General features: G+C 37.7%; 1 long non-coding RNA gene across 1 annotated transcript in view; it reads right to left on the bottom strand.

Moving 5' to 3' along the window:
- Window positions 1-1,039: 1,039 nt before the first annotated feature.
- The window catches only part of LOC139039930 (uncharacterized), a 188,544-nt gene continuing 183,583 nt past the window's right edge, over window positions 1,040-6,000 (bottom strand). The window contains exon 6 of the long non-coding RNA XR_011493338.1: window positions 1,040-1,135. This is a non-coding gene — a long non-coding RNA (uncharacterized lncRNA). The remainder of the gene's footprint in view (window positions 1,136-6,000) is intronic.

Raw genomic sequence — 6,000 nt, 5'->3', positions numbered from 1 at the left:
TTCTAGTCCCAAGATCCACCTCATTTCCTGACTCAATTATTGACCATTCAAGGAGCAAACCTCTGTCTTGCATCCGTGGCCCCAAAAGTAACCTTTTAAATACAACAGCATGATTTGGTATATTTTCAAGGTCTAGATTCAGTGTCATTTCTAGTCACCATGTAAAATTAAAAGATGAAGAAAAAAGCAGATTTGGCACATGAGCAACAAAATTCCGTATTGGAAACTAAGAGTCAGAATAGAAAATAACATTTCTGGGTGCAGAGTGGAGAAGGTTTCCTGAAGCAATCGCCAGTAAGTCTCTGTGGCTGGTAAGTAAGGCTGCATATAAACCAAAGAGTGACAAAACCTTGGGACTCAAGCAGCAATGCCATGGATCCCCTCTCAGTAGGTGCAAACTATGGAATAAAGTTAAATGATGGAATCCATTACCTCACTTTCTTTTCTTCTATCCTACGATAATTCCAAGAACCCCTGCTTGACTCCCTTAGTTACCAAGACCAGTGAGGTCTTGGATGAATGGATTCATCCAGCAATCCATTAACTGATGATGAAAAGGAGGCAGAATCTTGAAAGCAGTAATCATGTGGCCCTCAGGCAGAGAAGCTGTGTCAGTGTCAGGGTCAAAAGCCCTGAGGGTACTGAGGCCTAGAGCTTAGAAGAAGAGAAGCAGCTGTGATAGGAATGGTGACCAAGGGGAGAAGTGAGAGTAGAAATTCAGGGCAGATTCTGTGAAGATATTGTGAGTCAAAACCTAGTCTGACATGAGTTCATGTGAGACCCCCACACACACACACACCTCATCCCGCCACGAGACATACGGAGGACCAGAGAAAGAAGAGAAGAGAAGAAGTGGCCTGGGCTCTGCAGTTAGTCAGTCATGGTTAGGATCTAAGTTGTAATTTTGAATTCGGTATGATTTCACCATCCAGGAACCTTAGGGTGACAATTATTTATGGAGTCACAATTATCCTGTGATGTTTGCCTTAAAAGCTAACATGATTTTGCCCTTGCCCTTCTGAGAATGATAGAAACTGACTGAATCATTAGCACTTGCCGCAGTCTCACAGGTGTCTTTGTCACCTTCTTCACCAAATCACTCCACATTTTCTTCTACTTGGTGACTGTGCGTGGGCTGTAAGTGACAGAAGAATCTAAATTACCATCTTGTCAAACACAAGTTTAAACTAGATCTGCCTGACTTTAGGTCAAGGGTTAAGAAATATCTGATTTTACCAGATGGAAATTTGCAGAGGTGATGAGAGGCACAAAATCCTTCCTCTTCAATAAGGGATCTTGCTGAGACATCCAAAGCATCTCAAGCTTTTAACACTTTAAGAAATCATTTCCCTGTAAGTCTATGTACTGTCTGGTCTTACTTATGGTCAGACAGACCCAGGCTAGCATCTCAACCTTGCCACTAACTGTGTGACCTTGATCTAATTACTCTTCCTTTTAGGATCTCAAATTGCTCAATGAAGACAATAATAACTACCTTTCAGGCATGACGTAAAAATTAAATGAAATAATACAAGTGCAAGGATTTAGTAGAGTCTATGTTCTATTGTAGCTTCTCAACTAATATTTGCTTAATTATAAATGATTGCATGAATGGGAAATGTTTCTTTCCTTTTCTTACACATCCTCATTCCACTGTCATTTAAGACATAAATATTAAAAATAAACATTGTATTTATTCTTACATAGGAACTTACAGTTTATAACATGAGCCAATATCTATCTCATTTAATTCTCACAGAAGTCCTTGAGAGAGAGTTTAGGCAGGGGTTGTCATTTCCATTTTATAGAAAAAGAAAGTGAAGCTAAGGACAACAATTTTAATTTTAATTATCCAAATCCACGTAGTTAAGGAAGGAAGGGCGAGATGACTCAAGCCCACGTCTTCTAACTTTAAGTCCAAAGTCTTTCCATTTTAGAAAACCACCATTCCATACATCCTTGAACACCGAAGCAACTCATCTGCAATCACTGGACCAGATGTTAACACAATCAAAATAGACATTGCCTTCCTCACTAAACCTGATTAATGGCTTAATCTGTCTATGGTATCATTTCTGGAAACGCAGAGGAGGCTTTTTTATCCAATGCTGTCAGAAAAGGTTCAGGCTCAGAAAAAGCAATCTTTTAATCATCTTCAGTTGTGCTATCTCCAAGATGGCTTCTAGTGGAGCAAAAATTAAGACACATAGTCATTTCAAATGTGTCATTCTTAGTGTTCTGACCTCCCAGTCAACAACTAGAACAATTTCAGATGAAGCCATGGGCAGGTTTATGATGAAGGAGAGCTTTTGGATTAAGCACCAAAGAGGTGGACTAACTCAGAAATTCCAAGAACACTCAGCTACCTAAATAGAATGACTTCCTGAAATCAAGAAGAAAAATTAAGGAGTGAAGGGATGTACTGAATATCTACTGCATGCTAAACACTGAAGTGAAAGCTCTAAATATACTATCCCATTCGATCTCTCCATATATCTGAAAGGCAGATATTTTTATCCCCATTGTACAAATAAGATTCTGTAGCTCATAGAATTCAGGTAACTTGTCAACAATTAGTGGCTGAGCTTCAATTTAAACCCTGCCTTGTCAGAACCCAAAGCCCATATTTTATCACCCGACCAGGAGTTCTCAACTAGCAGTCCACAGATCAGAGCAGGGCCGAGAGGAAAGGAAAAATACACATATCCACGTCCCATTCTAGCACCAGTATTCTGATTCATTACATCTTGGATGGAGCCCATGACTCTGTATTTTTAACAAGTTTTCTGGGTTATTATAAGGGACAGCTAGGCGTGAAAAGCTATATATCATGTTGCCCACTCAGGAGACACATACTTCTTGTAGCAGTGGTACTTGCCATATTCAGCACTTAGCTAGTATAGTGCATATAGATCACTCTTTGACACCCAAGGTGCAAGAAGGATCCTATTTCTCTATATTTGTAAATCAAATTATGTCCTTTCAAATTCCCACTTATTTACCTTAATCAGTCATTTTTATGACATTGGAACATGATGGAAGCTCCTAGGATTACTCAAAAATTAGGAAGGGGTGTTTTCTTCAGGCCACTCACAGTCATCATCATTACTCAATCTACCACATAGTATTGGTTCTCTGCATTTGCACAAGTCACAGAATCACCAGCCATTCACATAGACGCTCTATGGCTCCCAGGCTGTGATCCTGAACTCCTATGCTTTTAAGATCTGACACTCCTTGTGTGTTATTGAGGGTAGTTCCTACTTACTCAAGGAAACCGGAAGTGCAATCATTCTTCCCAATCTTGAGGAGGCTCCCCTAATCTCCTCTCAACCCACAAAGCAAAGTAGATCTTACTTTCAACCCAAGGACCAATGTCTACTTGTCTTTCTCCACATTTTCTCTTTAACTAAGAAATTTAATGGTTAACTAGGATGCATAAAATATTTTAGGTCCAAGAATCAAAAGATAGCACTTTTTTGTCTTTTATGGGAATAAGGTCAGTCTAAAAATGCATGCGTTAGTTTTCTGTCCCCAAGGATGAACAGCTACTCCTTCAAAGCAGCGGGAAACAAAACTCAAGTTTGAGTCTTCCTATTCTGCTACATTAAATTCTCATTATCTCACCTTGCCACATTGTTTACAGACTTCAAGGTAAAATGAGATGGAAATCAATGTGCATGTGCTTGGCCATAACAGGTGCCTAATAGCAAGTGAACAAAACATGGAAAACAAAAGAACTACCCAACATGGCCCCTTCCTCATAAAGCCTTTATAATGCTATTGTGAAATGAAATGTAAAATGACCCTGAACTTTCACACACTGAGATTCCTTTCTTTGTTCTGTTGTTCACTACCTCGGGCACTCTTTGAATCTAGGTTTTCTACCCTGGCCAAAAAAAAAAAAAAAAAAGAAAATATTGACATTAAGGTTAATCTCTTTAAACAACAAAATAAGGTCTGGCAAAGTACTTTGAAAACTGTAAAATTTTGTACCAATGTAGCAGAAATTTTTACAAATAAGCAAAAAATAGAGAATTTTATCACTGCATTATGCAATAACCTCACCTCTGGCTTCATCTTACCTTTTCTACCCTAATTTCTTCTTTTTCACGCAGTCTTCATCCACTTAGGCTTATCTTTCATTGTATTTTATCTTACTGAGTTCAATGTACTCAAGGAAAATGATTTAAATTCTATCTGTTAGAAAATGAGATATTAAACAAACAAACATGGAGGCCTTATTTAGAGAAAATCTACAAAGCAGTGCCAATCCAAGTGCTTCACAGGGATACAAACCTTTAAAGGAGTCCAAAGAGGGAAAGATCAAGGAGGAGGAGAGTAGGAAGGGCTGGATGGAAGAGACTGGACAAATCAAAGAAGATCTATAGGAAGCAGTAGGCTTGAGCAAAATGTCGTAAATAATCGACAATGGGCTAACCTGACCAGATCAGAGTTCATACTGGTGAGCAATAAAAGACAAAATTGAAAAACACAGGTGGCTAATAGAATCCAAAAAATGTGTAAGAAAAATTATACACTATGACCGAGCGGGATTTATTCCAGGTGTATAATGCTGATTCAACATTTGAAAACCAATCATTGTAATCCACCTCGTCAATATACCAAAGAAGAAAAATCATGTGATCATATCAATTGATGACAGAAAAGCTTTTGGCAAAATCCAACACCCATTCATGACAAGAATTCTCAACAAACTAGGAATAGAAACTTCCCCAACTTGATAAAGAACGCTCTCCTCCCAAAATAAATATGAAAGAAGGAAAGAAAAACTACAGCTAACATCATACTTAATGGAGAGGAACTGGATCCTTTCCTCCTACGATTAAGACAAAGCAAAGATGTCTTCTCTCATCATTTCTATTCAATATCAAATCAGACACTGTACCATAAGAAAAGGAAATGAAAGATACACTGATTAGAAAAGAAGGAATAAATCTGACTTTATTCACAGGTGACGTGGTTATCTATGTAAAAAATCCCAAGGATTTGATTTAAAAAAACATCTCCTAGAACTAATAAGTTATTATAGCAAAATAGCAAAAGTCTATTGCTTTCCTATATACCAGCAATAAAGAACTTTAAAAATTCTGTTTATAATAGTACACACAAAGAAGAAATGCTTAGGTGTAAGTCTAAGACTATGGCCAAAAGAAACTGTACATCAATATACTCTAGTTGATAAAGTTTTTTCTCCCATGGGCTTATAGGTTAACAACTGTGATACCGTTATGTATGCTTACCTGATTTAAACAGTTAAGGAAATGGATGGCAGACCATAGGAGCAAGGTTTCTCATTGTTGGAATGAGAGGTTACAGATAAGCAATGGTAAAAGGCTAGAATAATACAAGTGGTAATGGCTTAGAGTTGGAGACATCAGTATGAATTCATGTTTAGCTAAATATAGACACAAAAGTTCATATATGGAAATATTTAAAGATACGTGTGTATACACTAGTTAGTAGACACAAATATTCCCTTAGCTCTGTCAGCTGAGTCATTGCCTAGAAGAAATAACACCTCTGTGGCAAAAACACAAGAGTGAGAACAGAGGAGCCAAATGAATGAGCTTCCAATAGCCAAGACTGGAATAATTTAAGCAATAAAGTAAATAAACTAGTATCGAATTATAACTCAAAGTATAAGTAGTAAATAAACATCCCTGAGAAATTCAAACTGATAGAAACAAACAAACAAACAAATTTTGGAGGGCAAATCTACAAAGCAGAAGAATTCCAAATGATTTATATAGATCCTCCGCCTTCAAGGAGGTGAAGGGTAATTCTTCACTCCTTAAGTGTGGGCCACATGTTGTGACTTTCTTCCAAAAGGTACAGTATGGAAAACAGGTAAAAAGAGTAACTTTACAGTGGAGAAAATTGGGAAGCAATGCCGCAGCCAAGTAATCTGGGTTAACATCCAGAGTGATAAGTCGTGTTTATAGTACACACTCTTCGCATGATGTCAGGAGAATGGCA

This window comes from Equus asinus, chromosome 12 (assembly GCF_041296235.1).
Source record: "Equus asinus isolate D_3611 breed Donkey chromosome 12, EquAss-T2T_v2, whole genome shotgun sequence".
Classification (NCBI taxonomy): Eukaryota; Metazoa; Chordata; class Mammalia; order Perissodactyla; family Equidae; genus Equus; species Equus asinus.
This window is presented reverse-complemented; position numbering and strand designations above follow the sequence as displayed.